The 23856-nt window shown below is 39.8% G+C and overlaps 1 protein-coding gene across 11 annotated transcripts in view; it reads left to right on the top strand.

Moving 5' to 3' along the window:
- Positions 1 to 23856, top strand: part of RBFOX1 (RNA binding fox-1 homolog 1) — a 2042166-nt gene that overhangs the window by 764630 nt on the left and 1253680 nt on the right. The window lies entirely within an intron of this gene.

Here is a 23856-nt window from a genome sequence, read left to right as displayed (position 1 = left end):
AGGTTGGGGAGAGGCTTGGGGGAGGCTGACCTGTGTATTATAGGATACTTAGCAGTATCTCTGCTTTCTCTGCACTAGATGCCCATAGCGCCTGTTCTTCTGGTTGTGACAACCAAAATGTCTTGACATTGTCAGATGCCCCTGGGAAGCAAAGTCTCCCCTGGTTGAGAATCCTTGCTCTACGCAGTTGTCCCATCCATCTCTCATACTTCCTCACCATCCACTGCTGTCCTTGTTCCTTGTACTCCAGTAACATGGTAGTTTTTAGTTCCTCAAATGGGCCAAGCTCCTTCTCGTCACTGAGACATTTGTGTCCTGTCCTCTGTCTGTCTGTCTCTCTTACGCTTTTCTTTCCTTTACCCACCACCCTCATCTCTGGGGCGATTCCTCAAGACTTTTAATATGCCAGTGTGTGTTGGGACTCTCCAAGGATGAGAGGTAGAGTGGTAGATGATTGAGACGAAATGATAGTGTTAGAGTGCATCCTCTCCTACATTATTTGCTTGACCATGCACTTGCCCCTAACTCCCACACACCAAACCTCTTTTTGGAGCCTAGCAGTTAGGGGTGCCTGGGTGGCTCAGTCAGTTAAGCATCTGCTTTCGCCTCAGGTCATGATCGCAGGGTCCTGGGATCCAGTTCCATGTCGGGAGCTCTCACCTTCTCCCTCTGTGTGCTGCTCCTCCCGCGTGTGTTTCTCTGTGTGTCAGATAAATAAATAAATAAAATCTTAAAAAAAAAAAAAAGGCTAGCAGTTATAAACATAGCAGTTGAAACATTTCATTTCTTTCTTTCTTTGAAGATGCTTCTCTTCCATGAAGTCTTTTTCTCATCCTTAGGCTGGAAGGGATTTTTTTTTCCTCCTTCAGATTTCTTTTTTAAAGATTTTTATTTATTTATTTGACAGACAGAGATCACAAGCAGGCAGAGAGAGAAGCGGCGGCGGGGGGTGGGGGAGGAGGAGGAAGCAGGCTCCCCACTGAACAGAGAGCCCAATGTGGGGCTCGATCCCAGGACCCTGGGATCATGACCTGAGCCGAAGGCAGAGGCTTTAACCCACCGCCCCTCCTTTAGATTTTTTTTAGCACACTTTTATCCTTCCCTCCTTAGGACTGTTGATCCTCATGATGATTGTGTGGGTACATCTCATTCCCCAGGTGCACACAAGCTCTTTAAAAGCAAGTGTTCTAGGGGCGCCTTGGTGGCTCATTCAGTTAAGCATCTGCCTTTGGCTCAAGTCATGTTCCCAGAGTTCTGGAATGGAACACTGCAGTGGGCTCCCTGCTCAGAAGGGAGTCTGCTTCTCTCTCTTCTCTACCTCCTCTGTTCTGCCCCCCTCCCACATGCCCTGCCTAGTGTTCTCTCTCTCTCACACACAAATAAATGAATAGAATCTTAAAAAAAAAAAAAAAAAAAAGCAAGTATTCTGTCTCATTCAACCTGGTGTGCTTTCTTGCATGTAGAAAGGGCTACACAACTATCCCAACCAGTTAGTTGAGTTTGTTTATAACCGAAGATTTTCTACTTGCTAGGATACTCATTGATGGGATCCATAAGATGATCATAGCGGACTAAAATGGAGAGATAGTTCTCAAATTTAAAGATCAAAAGCATAAATATTTTAAGCATCTAGAAGGCAGAGATGACAGGAAGCATATATTTGGATCACCTCTGTGGTTTCCTGGAGAGAAGTAGGCACGAGTGGTCATGCTGGTGGAAAGAACAGATTCTGTTTGATAGTTCTAGCATTCTCCAGCCTTGTTCGCATCATCTCTTCATCTGAGCTACTGCAGCAGTCAAGAGAGCTTCCTGATTTATTTGGCTTACCCTTTTCTCCTGATTAGCCACTGTGGAGATGTTGATGAGCTACCGTGTCAGACTCTGGAGTGAGCAGAAGCCAAGTTATCTGACACATTAAACGGTAACTGGAATTTTATTTTCTCTTTTTCTAGCATAGACAGACACTCATTTCTGGTTGCAGTCTCTGACCCAGGTTTTGTTTGTGCCTCTTTATCTTCTTTACCAAGTATGCTCAAAATCTGAAAAGCAAATGCTTTCTTGCTCCTACCTCTGTGCCGCTGAATGATTTGTATTTTTAAATGCGGCTTTACTTGAGTATTGACCTTCTGAAAACTTTCCCTATTTCACTTTACCCCCCCCTCCCTTTGGAAGCTCTTCTTTGATAACCAGTCTGGTCTTCTGTTCTTTCTACTTTCCGTCTGACTGTTCACCTTTTGCCCACTTAAACTGAAGCCCTTTGGTGTCTGCTTGGAATTTTGGCAGTTCAAGTTCAAAAGAAAGCCCTCTTGAGGTAACCTGTTCTGACATATCCACGTCTTCACACAAAGCTTTGCAGGATTAATGGGTTGGCTAAAAACGTCTCTTTGCTTCAGTCATGTTCACCTCTGTGTATGAGGATAGCGTTCTGTCTATTCATTTGGGGGATTCTTTTTTTTTTTTTTAAATAGAATTTGTCTGAATCTAGAAACAAGTGTTATTTTACTGAATGTCCCACTTTCAGAGGTACATTGGAGAATAGAAATGTTGCCAAAGCAGTCTGAACACCGCTATTTCCTTTATTTGCACATGCAAGCAGTTTCCACATTTTAACTTTTTTAGAAATGGAGGAAGCTTTTACGAAGTTGATGTTTCATAGAGTCTCTGTGCTTTCTTAGAATTGAGAAAATGAGATAATAAAGTATTTCAGTATTAATTGGGACACTCCTAGGATTAGCTCTTAAGAGGGGAATACCAGGGAAGTAATGGAAGAGGAAGGAACTGATTTGTGATTTGATTGTCTTCTTCATCCCTTTCTTGCCACAAGCTGGTCACACAGGTGTAGGCTCTGGGCACATCCCTGTTACGGTACTGCACACTGCATGTTAGCAACATCTGAGTAACCTGCTTGTCCCTTTGAGGGCATGAACTGTCTGTCTTCTCTCTGTGATTCAGTATTACGTAGGTGCCTGACCAATATGTTGAATGGATGCATGTTACGAACGAAACATTATATAATCATTGCCAAAAGGAATTTTGAAAGAACGTGTCCTTCCCTTGATTACTATTAGTTTGGGTCCAGTATATATCATTTTTATCAATTTCTTTGTTGAACCCACAAGCAATTTCAACAGAATATTTAAAAATACCTATCTCTTCCTCTTCAGCATGCCAGGTGAATTCTGGAGTCATTCATGTCTTGGTCTGTGTTTAATAAGAGGAATATCTACTTTTGTTACATCTAGTTCTCAACATATAGGATATTGTAACACAAATGGATAATTTGTGTCAATAGAATTAAATACTATCATCCCTTGACACTTCTATGGGTTTCCAAGATCCTTCTTCTGATGGTTCATCTGCTAATACCAAAGACAGAATCTCCATTAAGCTTACTTGTAAATCACAAATGGAACCAGTTGAAGCAAAAAGAAAAAAAATACTAATTATGCTTTTTCTCCGGAGTGCAAACATGAATGGGATATTAATTATAATTTTCAACATGAGGGCACAAGGGTCAGTTATATATATGTCAAAGTTCAGGCATGCTATGCAGCTGTTTGATAACTGAGGGACCACATCTGTGGAACAGATACACATTTGTGCTGTGATACTGAGTCACCGAGAGGAGCACAAAAAAAGTCAAATGTTAGATTAAAAGCAAAAACCACAATTTGTATTTAATGATTTTGGTATGCCCAGCCCCAGCATTTTTTCTTTAAGAAATATGCATTGGTCAAGGCTGGGCTTTTGTGTTCTGTTGATCAAGTGATGCTCTTCAAAGGGGAATTAAATTATAGAGCAATCGTGGATAATTTACTTAACCTCTCAATTTCTTTATCCATAAAATGGGGATAAATTAATCTTTATAAAGAATCAATTGAGATAATTCATGGAAACTCTTAGCACAAAACCTGAACATATCATAAGTGTTCAGTATTTGTGTGTATGTGTCCATCTATCTATCAATGTATCTCTCAGCTATCTATGGCTCTACATGTATACATATAAATGTGTTTAAGTATCTATCATCTGTCTCTATATGCCTCTCCATACACAACACACACACAAAATACATACATACATAGTTAATTGGTGCAAGGTGATGAGCGCTTTCATCTCTTGTCTTTATGTGACTAAAAGAATCATTCAGAGAAACGGGGTTTTACCTCTTTCCACCACCTGCTCCCAGCATAGATATTAGTCCTCTTTCTTTGTTCTTGAAGAGTGAGTTAACGCAGATCTACTGGGTTAGAAGACTCTGTTGACACTGGAAGAGAATAGAGACAAAAGGAGGACTTAGCTGGTTTTTCTCCTAGTCCATCAGTCAGGTAGATTATATTGACTTGTGATTCTTTGGTAATTTGTAATTCATGTTAATATTATTCCTTTTAATCAGTGAGGTCTTTTGGTTAACCAAAATGCAGTCAAAATTCTAAAAAGACTATTTTATTGTAGTCATAAACTATGTTTAAAGAGCTATTTCTTCCAAGAGAGTCAAAATGTTTGCAGTGTGTTTTTATTATAAATGCATTATTCATTAAAAAAGTGAGAACACTATTACTAATCCTGTAATGGAAAATTATGAAGAAAATAAAAGCGTTCATTATAACACAGTCAGTATTAAGTTTGTGGTATATTCATTGCCATGTATTCTTTAATTTATGTAGCTTTGATTATAATAAACATGCACTTCTGATTTTTTAAAGAAATGAAATATTGTCCCATAGGTATCTAGTAATCTAATTACTATAACCACAATTTTAAAATAGCTATCAAATACTTCATTGAGAGAATGTGTGTAAGACTATAAAATATTCGTCATTCTATTAAGAATTAAATTTTACCTTTTTTATTCTAAATAATGTTCCGGTGGGCTTCATTTTCCCTATTTAAGATTATTTCTTTAGGCCAGACTCCCAGAAATGCAATTATAGCATCGGGGAAAAGGGAAAGATTTTATATGGCTCTTGATATATATTTCTAAATTGCTTTTCAAAAGGGTCATATCAATTTATATAGCCACCAGCAGTGGATATAAATGCTAGTTCTCTATGACCCCCCTCCCCCCCAGTCTTGGGTATTGTAATTACTTTAAGATTTTGCTAATAGGAACTGTATCACTGCTGTTTTTAATTTGAATTTCTCTGATTACCAGTGAGGTTGGTTATTTTTATATAGTTAAACTCTGGGGACATTTTCCTAACAGAGATTTGCCTTGTGTTTTAACAGTTCAGCTGCCCAGATAACACTCAGAGAGCCATGACTAAAAGTTTTAGTAGGCATTAAACAAAACAACACACATGTGTTTTCAAAGATAGTTTTGTATAACCTCAATATCAGTGTCCTAATGCATCATCCAAAAAATTTCTATTATTCACTAATATGATCTTAAATCAATATAAGGGAATTGATTTACTTTCCTTATTCCCTATAAGGGAAGTTGTGATCCTTCTTTCTATATATTCCTTCTTTTCATTCTCTAATAAGTAATTTATGTACCTGATACCAAATTTAAAAGGCAAAAAGGCATATGATAAAAGGCAAGGACTGATGTAAGCCATATATACATCCAGCAAGATGTGTTTCCAAACAGCGAACCAAATGTTTAATGGGAATGAATGTTTTAAAGTTGGGAAATATTTATTTTTAAAATACCAGTGTGAGTGCTATAAGATAACACTTCCAAGATCTTGGTGCCCTGGTGTGGCAAAACTGCTGATTTTTATCTCTTCAGTTGTCCATCTCATCTATAAGAAGTTATTTCCAACTTTCTTCTACTTTGCTGTCTCTCACTGTAGAGGCTGAAAATTCATTATTTTTCTATCCTAAATCATCTTGAGTCTTCTTTGAGACAAAAGCATGATGAAAGGGATTAGACAAGCCTATTCTTTTCCCCTTTCTCCCTGCCTGGAGCATACAAGTGATGCCTGGAGCTGTGGCAGCCACATCTGATCATGAGGAGAATGTGAGAAGAACCAAGATATACCAGTTCTGCCACAGCACCTACTTTCTTCTAGAGCTCTAACTTTAGCACCCATAAAAATCACCTGAAGGGTTGTTTTTTTTTTTTAAAAACACAAATTGCTGGGCCCCCATCCCAGAATCTCTGGTTCAGTTGGTCTGAGGTGGGATGTTAGAATTTGTGTTTCTGATAAAGTCTCAAGCATTGCTAATGACTGAGTTCACAGATCATACTTGGAATGGTAAGGTGCTAAACTAATTAAGTAAGAAAATAAAGCCTTATTTTAAGAAGCCACTGCAGTTGGCCTTGCTAGCACCTCAAGGAATTATTAACCGATTCACCTGCTAGGTTCACTTATTGCTGCTTCATGCACACCATGTATTCTAGAAAGAGATGTAGAGATCAGTCTAATCGAATGCACATGAAGGTGAGGCAGCATTGGTGAGATGGACAGAAGTAATCAAGAGTCTCTCATGCCTGGAATGTTAGCTTGTCCCTAGTCTCTTCTACATGCCTCTTTCCTTTTGGTAATTGGTGGGCTATGTGAGAAGAAGAAAACAGTGGAAGGTTTGAAGGTGATTTTTTCAAAACAAAAAGTTAATAGCTACAAACTCATCGCCTACTACTGAATGAGGAAAGTGTTACATAAAAGTGTCCTTGTTCTGAAGCTTGCATCAAATGGTGCAGAGTTTGATGTCCAACAGCAAAATGTTGGATACAACTTGGATGTCTTCTAAAAAATGTTTCCACATCCTCTGTCTCACCTCCTGGTTTGTCTTTGGAACACACAGAGCTTGGTTTCGAAGCCCTTTCTCCAAGGATTAATTGAATCAAGATCAACCCTATCTGGAATGTACATTTAATACTTTGGGATGATGTCAGTAATATATGTAAGAGATTTTTATATTAGATAACTACTCATTAAAAGTCAATCCTTTCCTCCAGGGTTTAAAATAGAAAGTATTCACCTTTTGCAAATGAGGATAGTGAAATTTACTTTAACTCATGCTACAATGAAAACTGGAAGAAAGGGAATTGCTCACAATACAATATAACTCCACCAAATTTGCATAATTTAGGCATAAAATGTAATACCCTGCTCACACTCTTTTGTCTTGAATGAAATTGGTTTTCAAGTAATGTGTGGGGAATCATAACCAGCTTTAACAAAATGGATAATGTCAGAAAGCAAAAGTTCCTATTAGCCCAGGAGGCATTGCTGAAGTGTGAATCCAGTGTACCACATTTTAAAAAAAAAAGTTAGTTTTGTGATTTAATGTGAAGGGCTTTGTGGACTTAACTGGAACATTTAGGCCATGTGTGTGTGTTTTTGTTTTGTTTTGTTTTGTTTTGTTTTGCTACTGAATGGAATAATTGGAATACTGAATGGTACCTTAAGATAATCTTTTTTCTAGATTTCTTAAAATCATTGGGGGATCATTATTCTAAGAATATTAAAATTATGACTTAAATTCCTGTAACTCCTTCTTTCCAAAAGTATAGAATTCTTCTTGTAAATTAGTATTTCAAAAAGATTTTCAGTAATGTAGAGTGAAGCTGTGGAGGAGTTTCACTAAACAGACAGTTAAACTGAGGTTCAGAAGAGACATGTGCATTGCCCAAAGCCAAATGTTGAAGTTTTACTAGAATTTAAGAGCAGAGAATTTCTGAAGCATGTCCTAACGAATTTGATCTTTCATCAATAAAGATAGTGTAAAAACCCAGAGAATCATTCACCAACAGCATTGGTCTTAGAGCATTTTCTTTTGTATGAAGTTAAAAGTTGCCACTTTCTGTTCTCTTGCCAGCTATGGATTTAACCCTCCCTTTTTTGGTCTTTAAAATGGGGATGATAGCATATTCCTTCTGAGATTTTAACAGAGAAGATAGTAAAAATGCCATTACTGTCTTACGTACCTTTCTGTTGCAGAAACACATAGTTTTTGACACTAGCTCTCTTCAGACTTGAGTGTCGGTCAGAATTCCCTGGAGGCTCTCTTAAAACATGGTCCCAGAACTTTTGACTCCATGAGCATGAATGGGGTCCCCAAATTAGAATTTTTTTTATTTTTAAATTTTATTTATTTATTTTTTAAAAAGATTTCATTTATTTATTTGACAGACAGAGATCACGAGTAGGCAGAAAGGCAGGCAGAGAGAGAGAGGGAAGCAGGCTCCCTGCTGAGCAGAAAGCCTGATGCGGGGCTCAATCCCAGGACCCCAGGATCATGACCTGAGCCAAAGACAGAGGCTTTAACCCACTGAGCCACCCAGGTGCCCCTAGAATTTTTTTTTAAAGATTTTATTTATTTATTTGACAGAGAGATCACAAGTAGGCAGAGATGCAGGCAGAAAGAGAGGGAGAAGCAGGCTCCCCGCTGAGCGGAGGGCCTGATGCAGGGCTTGATCTCAGTACCTTGAGATCATGACCCAAGCCGAAGGCAGAGGCCTAACCCACTGAGCCACCCAGGCGCCCCCCCAAATTAGAATTTTTAAGAAGTCCTCAAGTACTGTGCTTTGAGAACCACTGTCCTATTCTCCATTTTTCTCTTTTTGTTAGGTACGATAATGTTTTCCTTTAGAACGAGGCAACAGCCACAGACCTCGATGTCCCAGGATTTCTTGCAATGGTGGGGGCCGTAGAACCAGTGACACAGATACAGCCTCTGCAGAGCAGGGATTCCAGGAGGCTACTGCTCAGCATACACCTGTCTTTTTGCCATTTGCTCTTCCCTCTTCGTGTTTCTTCTAGCCTGGAAGGGGTATTCTAGGCAGAAAGTGGAGCAGCCGTGTTGTATGCAGAGAAGGGAAACAGGAATACTGACACACAGTTCTCAAGTGGCTGCAGTTGTCCTTTAGTGCTTACCTCCAGACGTCCGGTTTGTGAGACAGAATGGCTATGTGGTTACCAATATGGCGGTTCTCGACTGGCTTGTTTCTCACACATACACACAAACCTTTTGGACCGTCTATTTAATAAAAGTAGAGGCGAAAGGAAAAGAGTGATTGGCATTTATTTTAAATGATGTATACATCCTGTGCCCCAAAGTTCTTTGAGGGCAGTGGGTGGCTGTGACATGCAGAACAGATGCCTCCCTGGCCCGTTGTATTGACAGGCTGTGTTGTGCTGGAGCGTCAGCCTCTGAGAGGTAGTTAAGATAAATGACATCTCCTTACCTTCTACCCCTAGAGACCACAGTGTCATTCTGCAGCCTGAAAGGCCATTTGTAAAGCTCAGAGTTGCCTTTAGCTATTAAAAAAGAACAAAAATCAAAAGCTAAGCTCTTTATCCAAGGAAAAGACATGACTTTGGATGGTCTCTGTGCTCTACTGTGATTCCCAAACACTTACTCTGCAAATGAGAGAGACTACGCCTCTCCTGGCATTCAGCCTACAAGGACTTTACTTGTCTTCCCCTTTGTATTATCTTACTATTTCTACCCTACCTTTTGTTCCATGTGTTTTGAGACAAGAATGGGAACAGCTCATACTGATGAGTGTAAGGGTTAAGTCACTCACACACAAGAATGGATTTTGCTTTATGAGCAGCTCATAAAAAGAGATAAGTTGTTATTTGCTTTTTATGCATGTAGGAAAAGGGAGCATGAGCTAATAGTACTTTCTGTAGAGGAGCCAGAAGAAATTCAGCGTGTATACGAATTTAATGCAAAATACAAACCTAAATGTAAATATTGGTTTCCCTCCAGATTTTCAAGACTTTTGAAAAAAAGAAAAAAAAAAAAAACAGAAGATTTCCTTTACTTGTAGTTCTGCTGATAGAAGCCATCCTTCCACTCTTGAAAAGGGAATGGTATTAAAAATAGAACATATACATTTTGAACTTGGTATTTAAAATTAAGAGCAGAAGCTTATCTTTGGTTTGAACATGGCATGTAGTGTATTGCACATTTTGGAGTACTATTTGTTCTTATGAATGTGATCCAAATCCCTTATTTTAAAGAAAAATGAAAGAACTGATTCTTCTTTTGTAGTTCAGCACAACAAAAAATTCCCCTTTATCTAGTGTGTACTCGACTATAAATTTCCTTTTAAATCAAGATTACACTTACATGATGAAAATAATGAGAGGAAATTGTAGATAATAATAAATAAGTTTTACCCTATCTTCTCTGTAAAATACTTTACGGCAGCATGCACACAGCTTTTCCCTTTGCAAAAACAAGATGCTGGGAGCATAGAAGAGATAGAACAGATACCATTCAAGAAATTAGTGATTGGAATGAGTCTTTTTAACTCTTTAAAAATAACAATAACCATTAATATCTATTGAACACTCACCATATACCTGGTACTTTATACATTTTAATGCACTTAATAATGATAACATTTTCAAGAAAATTCTCTCATTATTTCCATTTCTCATATGAGGGAATTGGGACTTAAAGGAAAGTAGCTCTTACTGCCCTCTCTTTTGGATGGAGGCTCAGAATTTAGCTTGGGCTAGTGTTCTTGAACCTCTGCACTTAACTTAGTAGTGTATCACTTAGCATCTGCTGCGTTGAGTTTCCCCAAAACAGACATTAACTCAGCTCACAATTCTGTGGGTCAACCATATGGACCGGGAAGACTTGGCTTCCCGGTGGGAGGAAGCACAGGCAGGCCTGATGACAGAGCTGAGGTCAGAAGCTTCATTTCTCCACTCATAACAATCCAAGGAAACCTCTGTTTGCTTGACTAAAGCAGATGTCTCGTGTGATACCTTAAGGAAGGAACCACACCTGAGCTGTGTGACCTTTGGCAGGTGACACCCAAGGACATCCCTAGATGTGAATGGGCGGAGAGCATAGAGGTGGAATAAAAACACAAAGACAAGATACTCTTAGGGAGTGTGGTATTTAAAAATTCATTCACTGACTTGATTGTGTGCCGACCTCTATCCAAGCAGTGCTGTTGTTGGTAGAGAATACGCAGATGTGGTCTTCTGACATTTGGGGGCTTGTAATCTTGGAGAAGTTCTGAGCCAGTAAACACTTTTACCAATTACCACTTGTGGTACATGTTAGGCATGAAATAGAGTAATAAGATAGAAACTAATTAGAGGAGGGTCTATTTAGGTAAGTTGGCCTGGAGAGAGATTTTGGAAAGGTGATAATGAAGCTGACATCTGAATGTCAAGAAGAACACTGCCATACAAAAAAAGAAGGAGCAGATGTGGGGATGGACGTGTGTGTGTGTGTGTGTGTGTGTAAATAGCAAATACTGTGTTTAGTGCAAACCTAAGGTAAATGTGCAAATATGAAAGTTATAGGTACAGGTTTTCATGTTCATGCCTAGTGATAAGACTTCCCTGTAGTTCTTCTCATTTCTTTAAATGTTACCTAAAGCATCTCATAATCGTGGAAGGAATTCTACCCAGCTGCTGCTCTGTAAAGATAAGGAGGGGTGCTCGTTGTAGGTGGAGTGTAAGAGCAGCAGATGGGGAGTAAGATTTGTCTCCTCATCTTGGCTTTGACCCTAATTCACTCTGTGTCCTTGGCAAGGGCATTCCGCCTACCAGAATTTAGTTGCCTCATTTGTAAAAAGAGTGAGCCCATCTAGGTCACAGTGATGTCAATTCGGACTGGTGGGTAAGTGTTCTGTGGGAAGAGGAGTTTGAGGCCCTTTATGATCTCCGTGGGCAAAAATTCTGTAATTGATTAGGGATGTCTGCCATGGAATTAGGAGGTAGTGTTGTGTGTGTGTGTATTTGTCATTTCCTGATGAACCTTCCATTTTCCAGCACAGTGTTTTCTGTGGCTTTTAGCTAATTGGGAAAATGGTGCTGCTTTCCAGTTATTTTGTTCTGATATTTAAAAATGTAGCAGTAATTGAAAACAATCAAGGAGGGGGCTAAATACATCAGAACAGTACTCTGCACACTTGCATCCAAGGGTTCAAACGCAGCAAATCATGCATGGGAGGGAAGTGGATTTGCACTTCTCTCATTTGTAATATTATTAGTGTGATTAATATACAAAGACCAGTATTTCCTGAAATTCTTAATTTGCCCTATTCCTCCATGAGCTTTGTGTTTCCCAGAATAATCATGCTGATCCGTTTCCTTAAAAATGGACTGAATGCTTAAGTGCTCATTTTGCAAGGGCAGCAGCATAATTGGACACAGTGGGGAAACATCAGAGAAGCGGTTTGCTTCCTAAGGAGAGGAGAATGTGGTGTGAGTCGCAGCCGGATGGAACATCACACCAGGAGGGACCCCATCTCTGCACTGTGTCACTGTGTGGAATGCTTAAAGTCTATTTATGGAATTAGGGCTCGGGGACAAGGGCTAATTCTCAGCTGAATGGAGGGCTTCCCTGGGTTATAAAATGCATGCTCCTTTGAATAATGGGACTGAATGGGAGTAGAATGTTTCAGCATTTTTTTCCCCAACGTGATAGCTCTCGGCGATACTGGTGATTTTACAACTGGATTTCATCTTCATAAAATTCTGGCCTGTATGATCGTCTTTCCCCCCACCTTGCCTCTTAAGTAGCCACTTTCAAAGCATCTCTCTCTTACCTTTGAGACTGGCTCTCTTGTTATACAGGTGTCCATACCTATAGTCTTAGCTTTAGAAACTAGAACAAAGGAGGGAGATCAGAGTCCTTAAGTTAAAACACATTGGAGGGTCATGCTCTACTATGTGCCTGTGTATTTCTGTGTTTCCCTCAAGCCTCTTCTCTCTCCTATTCTAAAACAGTTCATTAATGCAGTGACCTTGGGGTCTTGGTCAGAGTTGCTTTCCTGGAATATCTGGGATCAACCTGTTAGATGTTAGCAGTGCTAATTATGGCACAGGACTCCTTCATATTTGACACCCACAACTCTTCTGAGTTGAGGACAGTATCAATGCCCTTTCCAGCAATCAGGGTTTGGAAAATCTCAATTTGATCAGGGTAGTCATGCTGCACAAACCCAAGGGGTACCATTCCCATTGAATTCTGTGTAGCCTGCTTAGCATCTGGGACGCTGATGGAGACCTCCCAGGGAAATACATATAGTTTACTGAGGTGGGAGAGAAGGGGAAGACGGAAAAAGATGAAATGTGGGCCCGGTGACGGAAGTATGTCATGTATCATGATTGAGTTTGGATTTCAAACTGAGTTCACCTGACATCAGTGATGGTTAAGCAAGGCCCTTGGAGTCACAGCTTAGAGGGTTAAGTAGGTGAAGGCCGAAGCCCGAGGGAAGACAAGAGAAATATTGAGGTAAAACCTTCTTTCTGTTGACTTTCCTCAGTTCCATGGTTGGCACCGCCCTGGGCCAAACCACCCTGTCCCCTTGTGCGGACAGTTACCGTGAGCGCCTGATGAATGCCTGCTCTGCCTGTCCCGAGTCCTCCACACTGCTACCGGCATAATTTGGTCATGTTACCCTGAATGTGACCCCTCAGGGGTCAGGAGCTTGCATAGCTCTTGAGCAGGAGGCAGAATGTCCTACTGTGACCAGCACAGCCTTTCAAGAGTCAGTGGGCCCCAAACTCACCACCACCTTGACCTTCACTTCTGTCCCTTTTCCCTGTTCTCATCCCCTACATGTTTGCTCTCACAGAACTTTTCGAAACCCTTTCATTCCCCCACTGCCTTCACCATAAACTTGCTTAGCCTGGTTCATCGCTATTTACTGCTCCCCAGTCCTGCTCAGTACCGCTTCACGGGGAAGCTGTTCCCCTCCTGTCCGCTACCTATCATGATACCAGGTCTGTCTCCTTTCTAGAATTCATCTCAGTTGGACATTTATGTTTATTTATATGAATCTTTAATTGTCATCTTTCTTTCCTGCAGAACTATAAGCTTTATGAGGGTGAGTGTTATTTTTCTCAGCGGGTCACATATCCTCCCCCTCACTTAGTACATTGTCTTATAAATAATAACATTCAGAAATACTTCTGAGCGAACAGATTAGGGACAGTGGAGATCTGGGTGGGTAAAGGCATCAAGACAAAGACCAGAAAAATGGGATGGATTTGTGGGACTGGTAGTTTCTATTTCCTAAATGATACAGAGAGCAATCTCGTTTTAACCTGCGTGACTGAGTAGAGGGTGGCATCCACAGCGTTCTGTTTTATCTCTAAACAAGTGCAGGGGGTCCAGCATATAAATGCAAACTGAGCGACTGATCCAGAGAATTCCTCCACAGCATGAAATGTCCAGCCCATGCTTTGTATTTACTTTCTTTCTGTTTGATCCTTAAAGATGGGAGTCATTAAAATCTTACCGGCGAGGGTGTTTTTATTATAAGCATATCTTCATATAGATTTTCTTAAGTATTCTCTCTTTGTTATCTTGCAAACGTAGAAGGGTGTTGTTTTGAGAGGCGAAATGCATGAAATTTTGGTGTTAGGAGATGGAAGTGCACCTTACTTACCCCTCCTGAAAGAGGTTGGTGAGAAAGAGCATGGGCAATGAGGAGTCCTTATGTGGCCGGGCCTGACCCATGTAGTTCAACAGCATTGGCTAGGTAGCCTGGGGGCAGGTCCCCAAGCCGATTTTCATCAGTGGTAAACGCAGGATGAAAATACTTGGTTTATAGGGTTGTTGGGAATTAGAAATATCTGTAAAGGGCCTGACACTTAGAAGTCATCAGAATATTACCCTCACATTGATGGCATTAGGTCTGTACCATACTTCAGTTGTAGTATATGTATGGCAAGTCATCTCAGAATGAAAGCTTTAACTTTCTTGGAAACTAAATTTATCCCCTTTGAAACTCCCTCCTTCTGGCTTGCTCTTAATCCAGGAACCCACATTATATTACAAGTACCTAGCAGCACATTTCACTACATGTTAATTGCCTTCCTTTCTGATGTTGGAGCATTTAAATAGTGACTCACCTCACAGGATGCCTCCTGGCATGGTGAAAATCGCCAGAAGATAAAAGAAAAGATTTTACTGAGCTTTGTTTTGATTTCTCCATATTTCCAATTTTTATCCATAGCTTTCAAGACTCACATCAAGTGTTTCTAAGTATATATTAGAGGTTCTCATCCCTGACTTCAAATTAGAATCAAGTGGGGAGAGTTTTAAGAACTGTCAAAACTTGGCCCCACTCTACACCAATTAAATCAGAGTCCCAGGAGTTTTATGCTCAAGACATCCTTATTTTTCAAAAGCTCCCCAGGTGGGTGATTCTAATATGTAATTGAGGGTGAGAACCCCTGATGTAAATAAAGCTTATCTTTTTTTAAAGTTTAATTTAATTTAGTTTTTTTTTTTTTTAGAGAGAGCAAGAGAGAGCGAGCACAGCGGGGGGTGGGGCACAGCAGGATAGAGGGGCTCTCAAGCAGGCTCCATGAGGGGCTTGATCTCATGACCCTGAAATCACAATCCAAGTCAAAATCAAGAGTTAGAAGCTTAACTGACTGAACCACCCAGGTGCCCCTAAATAATGCTCACCTTGTATTTTGCTTTGATCTTCAATCTACCCTAGTAAACTTAAGATCCTTCCTAAGGTCTGTACAAGGGTAATTTCTCTGGATACCCCACAGTGCCTAGCACAGTACCGTTGGGAGAGTACACACTCAAGAAATGCTTGTCACGTAAGTGAAACATTGACAGTGAACACCTGTCACATGACAGAAAGATTTACGGAGTTCACCTGTTCAGGATAAACAACTCTTCTCTTCCTCCTGACTCTTACAAATTTCTCTTTTTGTAAATTTGAATGACATTTTTCTATTTGTAATAAAACTATGTAGTTGGACTCTTTATATGGGCACGGATTGTCTCTGAGCCTATTGGGATAGTCCTGTAGCTTATCTGGAACCCATGACTCCCCAGATGTCCATGGATGACACTGATGAATGGATGAGGAAGATGTGGTGTGTGTCCACACACACACACACACACACACACACACACACACACACACAGGAATATTACTCAGCCATAAAAAAGAAGGAAATCTTGCCATTTGCAGTGATGTGGCTAGAGCTAGAGAGTGTTATGCTATGTGGGAAAAAATCAGAGAAAGACAAATACCATATGATTTCACTCAGATGTGCAATTTAGGAAACAGAACAAAAGAACAAAGGTTAAAAAACAGAGACAAACCAAAAGACAGGGTGGGAGGTGTGTTAAGTAGGTGATGGGGATGAAGGAGCACACTCATGAGTACCAGTGTCAAATTAAGTGTTAAATCACTATACTGTACACCCGAAACTAGTATTACACTGTGTGTAAACTGGAATTTAAATAAAAAGTAAGGGGGAAAAAAGGAAAAAAAAAAACCCAAACCAGAATGATTGGCTCCCACCTCTTGTTGGGCTCCAGCTCTGTACCGGGGTTGAGGAGAACCATCTGAACTCCAAGTCACTTTATCCAGGACATTGGCGTGAACTTCTCTCTTCTTGCCTCCTGTCCACTCTAGACCCTCACTTAAACATGAAGGCTTGAACCCACCCTTTGGCACACCTTTCAAACTTTCCAGGATCTCATACTTTGGGGGTATAAACTTCTACTAAAACTTCAGTCTAGACCTTCCCCCAAGGCAAGCTTAGCTAGACCCCCTGAAGCTGCCCTTAATTGCTGTTGACTTTAATTTTTGTGATTATTTTTTTTCCCTCTAAAACAATGCCATTGCAGTAGGGAGGGGTTTTACATTCCTAGGCCATCAGGGTCCCAGGGTACACAGAACTCAATCTCATTTGGACCTTGGTCAAACTCCAACTCTTTCTTGACTAACCTGAGTTTTACAGTCAGAAACATACAAAAATATGCATTTTCTCCTTTCTCATTTTACTTGTGTGCTGTAGGATCCCAGTGACCTCTATGTGGTCATTGTACTCAGCGACTTCACACATTCTTTGGCTTCTAAGTCCCTCTGGTGCCTTTCCCTCCAGTACAATAAGTGCTCCTCTGACCACCTCCTCTGATCAATACTTCCCATTCCACGGTGAGGTTTATTGATGTAAGTGTGCACACGACACCTTTCATACTATTCTGTTTGTCCTCCTGGGAAACAAAAGCAAATCTCAATAGCCTTTGTACAAACAATTAATGAAGAGAGATCCCAGTACCCCATCTCCACTGGGACAGATAAAAGGAAATAAGCAAAATAAGGAAATCTCCATTCAGACTGGGTACTACTGGGGTGTCGAATGAAGCCATGTCCATTTTTTAAAAAGTGGATTTAGCTTACAGACTGCTGGAATAATGCTGGCACAAGCCTTGCTGTCCACATGGGTGGCAGACTTTTGAAATGTGGAAGATCAAACATACTGTGGTGAGCACTGAACATCATTTTACAAGTGTGCCCATGGTCGTTAATAAATTGTCAGAAATAATAAGACAGCGGCCAAGAACAGAAGCTATAAATAGCAAAAAAACTAAAAATCAGACATGACTGCGGTGGATCCTTCTGAAAGATAATTTTCCTTAAAAGTAACTTCTGTGAGCCACAGAGAGCTCTTCGATGGTAAGACCTGCACTCCTTGCTCCCGAAGAGAGCAGCCGGGGAATTAGAACGCTCCCAAAGACAGGGAGTTAGACAGGCTGTAGCTACAGGGTGGCCATTACATTAAGTAATTTAATGAACACTGATCCTGAGGAAATAAATCAAATGCAAACAATCAACACCAATCAAGGAAGCTGAGCATTTCAGGCACTTAAAATGTATTAAATGAGTGTTTCAATCACAGTGGGTACTTTTTCACAAACTCTCTTAATCAGCTAGCATCATTTTTGACAAAGTGGCCCATGCATGTAAATATGGTGATCTGAAAAACAAACCCAATGGTCCATTCACACATGAACACTGTTAGGAATGGAAATTCTGCTGAGGGTTTTCACAGATAGAGTAAAAGACAGTAGATGCATTGGGAAAGGTTCACGAAAGTCAGTTTAAAAAAAAAAAAGAGACATTCATATTTTGAATGTGGTGAAAAAATAATTTCAAACATAGAATAAAATTTAAAATTTGAAGTCTACTTATAGGCAGCCAATTCACCTCCCAGAGGCAATCATTTTTGTTTTTTAATGTATCGTCCATAAATTTCTATTCATGTTTAAGTGCTTATGTAGGCATTTCTGTTTGTATATTTATTATGTTTACCTCTATTATATGCATGTATAATTATCAATATTGTAGTATTTATAAGTACATAAATCATATGGCATACATGTTTACATATGATTTATGTAGTCATATGTATATATCATTTATTCATAATCCATAATTTGGCACCTTGTTTTTGGTATATAATCATATACATCTTCCTATATCAGCCTGTATAGGTGTATTGCATTCTGCTTAGTTGCAGAGTATTTTATTGTCTGAATCTGTTTATGTAACCATTCCCTTGTAAGGCATTTAGATTATGTCCAGTTAGGGAAACTATAGTTTTTTGAACACATACAAATATATATATATACACACACACACACACATACTTGAACATACAGTTGGAATAATTTGGATTTTAAAAGACAAAATACTTGAATTCCAAGTATGTATTCTAAGTGTCCACACACATATACACACACACTCCTACTTTTCCACTTTACATGTACTATGTTATCTAATTCTCATTTGAGTATTAGTATTATATCTGTATTGCAGACTATGAAACCGAGGAACAGAGAGGTTAAACAATTTGCAAGAAGTCACAGAGATAAAAAACACATGACTCTGAACCCAAGTCTCCTTTTCATTTTGACTTTAATCATATTTAATCACTGCTCTGCAGTTTGAGTTTCTGACCAGTATTAAAACTATCAGTCATAATTGTATACACTTCAAAGAATGTGTATATCTTGAAATGCTAGGGAAAATGTTTTTGTTTTGTTTTCTCCCTCCCCAGAGAAAAATCCAAGTTCATTTTTTTTTCCAATCAAAAGGGGTGTCTGAATTGTAAAAGTTACCATACTATCAGTGTCAGCAGAGAGTAAAGGTAGATATTCCTACTCTGTAATGGATTTATGACACTTTTATTAGTAGCTATCCTTAGAGAAATTTATATATGTTTTTATAATGTATATTTATATTTATATATTTATATTCATATATATTTATATTTTTATATTCACATAAATGTGTATATATATATATATTCATTCATTCATTCCTGGGAGGAAGCATTTCCATTTGAAAATATCAAATGAATTAGTAGTGTTCTGTTTGTCCTTACATTTTCACTGCATGTCTTCACATCTTTGAAGAGATTTAGTTCTTTACACTTTCAGGGGAATTTAGTTGACTTGAGCAATAAAAATATTTTTATTCTTGAAATTCCAAGTGCTCTTGGAGGTCTGGGAAAACATTTGAAGGTTCTTCCAATAACACTGGCTGTAGGTGCATTTACATGAGGGGACTGCTGTTTAACCTTACGGATTACAACTGCATTTGCTTTCCCATGGCAACTTTCTCCCCTTCCCATCTCCCAAGCAAGGTGACTGCTCAGCAGTCTTCTCTTCTTCAGCAGGTAGGAGCCTGTCTCTTCCTTTCCTTGTGGGGTTGGCTGGGCAGACCCACCTGATTCAAAAGTGACACATAACTCAGGCCTGACCAGTCAAGGCATCCCAAATACTGAGGTCAGTGAATGGCTCAAGGATGAGTATCTGGTCCAGTGGAGGCCTGTTAAACTCAATTAGAAATTGCTGGGGGAAATAGCGCCTTGATTCACCGGGTTAGGAGTTGTGAGTATGGGAGCTTGGAATGGCTGTGGCCTCCACTGTGGGAGATCCCGCTGAATATGAGAGACAATACAGAGAAAAGCAAATCCAAGAGAAGGAGGGAGGACAAGGCTGGGTGACCCTGTACAAACACCTGTGTTGGAGCTTGTCTCTATAACTGGATGTTTCAGTTGTATAAGCCAGTAAACGCCTTCACTGCCCACCCTGCCAATACAGTCTGAGTTAGGTTTTCTTGTCCTTTTCTCTTTTGGAGGCCTGACTTCCACAACCTTCTCCCATATAGTTAGCAGTGTTTCCATATATCTAGTCATCTAGTCAAAATTTTTTACTTTTTAATTAAAAAAAATAAAATCTGTTACCTGACCATCCCTCCTGATCTACACCCCTCTACATTCAAAATTATTTTTACCAGAATTCTACTTTGGTTATGTCCCACCTTCTATCAAAAAATGTTGGTGGCCTGTTGTTTTCTGCAGAATGAAATCTTTGTATTTGAGTTTGGTATTCAAGGCCTGCAGGTTCCTCTGGTCAACCCAGCTTCCACATCCTGGTGCTTGCACTCACTTCATGCAGTCTTTGTTCCAAGGAGATCAGAGACTCCACTCTCTCCTGCAAGACGGCCTGTATCTTCATAACTTTTTGCCTTCGTTATGCTGTTTCCTCCTTCAGGAGTCTGCCTTGGCACAGTGCTGTATCCTCTGGTTAAGTGAATGCTCTGCTTTTGGAAGTTCTGGAGCCTTGACTGTCTCTGTCTCTGACAGTATGATATTTATTATATTTGATCAGAGGCAGTTATTCATATATCTTCCTCATACTCTTGTTTGAGGGTTTCTTGGTAGCAACCATCTTCATTTTTGGGCCCCTGGGGTACCTAACATTGCTGAATCAGAGCAGGAGCTAATGCATGTGAATAAAGTCACAAATAAATGAATGATTGAATGAATACTGCACTTTTACTTTCTGGGTTCATGAATATAAACAGAAATGATTGCTTTACTCTTTTACTTTTTTGTACTGTCTTCTAGGTTTTCACTCTTGCAAAAAAAAAAAAGAGAGGTTTTTTGACAGCTGTCATGAGGATTCTTTTAATGCAGTCTGGCACTAAATACCTTGCCAGATACATTTTCCTTGAGGACATTGATAATGGCTTTTTATGGTTAAGATCCCTCTAAGGCTATGTACATGCATCAATGATTTCATTTTTCATTTATCTATTCATTGACTTTTATTAAGCACTTCAAAGAGCCCGGACCCTGGGCCAGGTGACAGCAGACCCAAGACAGTGAAAGCATACTCTCTACCTCTAGGGATACCACAGTCTTCATCCTAACATCTATCAGCCTTTATAGCTGGATCTCTTTATTGCCCTGCACACACACACATAATAATCACGATTTATGAATAACTTTCTGTCTGCCTTATGTACACCCTTGATGGCTCTCCTAACAACTCTGAGAAGTATCAGAATCCTTATTTTATGGAGGAGGAAATAGAAGCTCAGAGAGCTGAAGTGACCTGACCAACCACTTAGAGCTACTCAGCAGTGGAACTGCCATTTGAACCATCATTTACTGATGCCAAAGCCACTATGCCATAATGCCTTTCCATGAGCATGTCCTCCTTTCAGCAAGATCTCTTGGGATATGGAACATCTCTTGCTTATTTTCGTATCAAAATTTTAAGCTCCCTCAAGCCCACTGAAATGATTATTGCAACAAGAATATTCAGCTTGATCTACCTCCTTGCTAACTTCTTTTTTGCTGAAAAATTTTAGCTTTCTTCGAGGTCCATGTCCATATTCACATTTTTGGTATCTGTATTATTAGAATATTTTGATTGCAAGTAATGGAAACACAATTCATACCACTTTTAACAAAATGGAATAACAAACAAACAAATGATCATAGAATATATATTAGATAATGGAATTGGGGAGATTTTTGTGTTGGGCTACAAAGTTGAATAAATAACAGTAGGAGTGGGAGTGTTGGAGACTGGACTCAAGCTTTTGTGACTGGAACCAATGACTGAGAACTGTGAGGACATTTTCCTTTTTTGCACTCACCCTGCATCTCCACTTCTCTCTACCTCTTGCTGGGTTGGCAGCTTCTCCTGCTAAAGATGAGCTTCCTCTAAGCATCCAAAGAAGAATGCATGGGCAAATCCAAGATTTTTTTCTTTTGAACATCATGATCTTTGTCTTCCCCCAGAAACATGGGGCTTTTTTCCTTTTCAGCTGTAGCAGAAAAATCTCTGAGAAGAACCTCAGTTGGCTTGGCTTTGAACTCACCGTTCACCCAATCTTTCAGTCTGTCAAGAAGAATGCTACTGTACTTGGAAAGTCTGTGGTAACACCATTGATTGGAGTAGTAACTGGCTGAAAGAAAGAGGGATGATTCCACCAAAAGAGAGGGCATGAGTAAATGTGTCATGAAGTCAAGTATTAAATGACAGTCAACCCTAGAAGGTGGAGTGGGGATTTGTGCTAGTATAATTATGTGGACCATCTGTAGAGGGCATTTGTCTGGTACTATCTCAGTTTATGTCTCTTCTGGAATCTTACAGAATATAGCATTTGTCATTCTTAAAAATATCAGGTTTAGATGATAAGTGATATGGCCACTCTAACAATCAGATATAATATTTGAAATTATGATGGGCTTGAGGAATTCAGAATGGCCTTCCTCCCTTGCTTCTAAAATCATTCTAGGTATGCAGTAGCCATAGGGTCTTTAACTGATTGGGAAATAACTTGGGAGAGTGGACCAAGCATTGGTCTCAAATCAGATAGTTACTTCTCTAGTCCTGACTTTGCTGGTGGTCACTTGTGTGATTTGGAGCCCATCATAACATCTGTCTGAGACATCTGTAAAATGGCTGAAGTAGTAGAAGTCCTATCTCCCTCACCAAAGCATTAGGGAAAGGCATTTAGCTGATGCCTGAGAATAGACTGTACAGTTCTGTATTGCTCTAATAGTACTAATAACAGCCAACATATATTTTGAGTGTTTATCTGGGCATTGCACCAAGCTTTTGCATGAACTATGTCATTTTATCTGCAAAATGACCCTGAGATATTTAGTATTATTATCTCTACATTAGAGACAAGAACACCAGAGCACAGAGAAGCTAAGATACTTGCCTAAATCATACCGCAAAGAGTTGGCAAAGCTAGGATTCAAACTCAGACCATGGCTGTTTACCACAAGGTAGTGCTGAATTACTCTCACGTATGGAACATGTGCCTCTGTGTGTGTTAGAAAGAGGAAGAGAGAGGGGAGGGGAGAAGGACAGAGAGAGTTTTCTTTCCTGACTCTGCGGAGAGGAAGCAGCAGCCTAGTTGTCATGAGGAGTAGCCATCCTCCAAGATGGCAGAGCAGACTAGCACTGGTTAATGGCTCTGGGATGATCCCATATTGAGGGACATCCGTCCCTTTGTGCTCTGACATTGATGTTACTGTCAGTTGACAGTGAGCTTTATCATCAATCCCTTCAAGTACAAAAGGCCACTGTTCGGAAACTGTCATTAAAAGCAGTCTCTCCCTTTTTAAAAGCAGTCTCTCCTTTATTCCCTCCATAATAGGAGCCAGTGTACCAGAAGAGACTGACCTTAAGTTGAGCCTGTTTAGTTTGGAAAAAAAAAAAAAAAAAAAAGAAGAAGAAGAAGAAGGAAAAAAAGAAATAGAATAGGTTGTGTTTTTAATGTATTTAAGATTGAGGCACAGAATTATAATGGAGTTGGGGGTAGTAGGAAATAGAAGTCAGGGTGGGAGAAAGCAGAGGTGGCCTTGGGTTTTCTTTGCTTTTGGATAATGGGCATTTCTAGTTAAATCAACACAGTCTATTTCACAGCCTGTCTCCTGGTGATGTATATACTCTTTGGACAGGGCTGTGGGCTGCCTAAAGATCTCTTTTAGCCATAGGACATGGGTATAAATAAGCTTTATGTAGTCACAGCTGCTAAGGGTTATTATGGGTAGAGTGCATTCTAAAAGGATAGGGCAGGATGTTCATTGTTAAGGGAAAGGAGGGGAGAGGGAAGATCCCAAAGGGAAGCAACAAGCAGAGTTCTACTGAACAAACTTCCTCCATGGTCTTTGTCACTTTTTAATGACCCTTTAGGGAGGTGATTTTATTGGAATCGAAAACAAAGACACTTGTGATTGAGAAGTGACTCAGTATGGAAGTTAAGAACGTGGATTTTGCAACCAGGCTTTCCAGGTACAAATGTAGCCTTTGTCACGTACAAGTCACACAACCAGT

This window comes from Lontra canadensis, unplaced genomic scaffold, assembly GCF_010015895.1.
Source record: "Lontra canadensis isolate GAN:19392208 unplaced genomic scaffold, GSC_riverotter_1.0 scaffold143, whole genome shotgun sequence".
In the NCBI taxonomy this organism is placed as follows: domain Eukaryota; kingdom Metazoa; phylum Chordata; class Mammalia; order Carnivora; family Mustelidae; genus Lontra; species Lontra canadensis.
The sequence above is the reverse complement of the archived record's forward strand: the minus strand, read 5'-3'. Positions and strand labels throughout refer to the sequence as shown.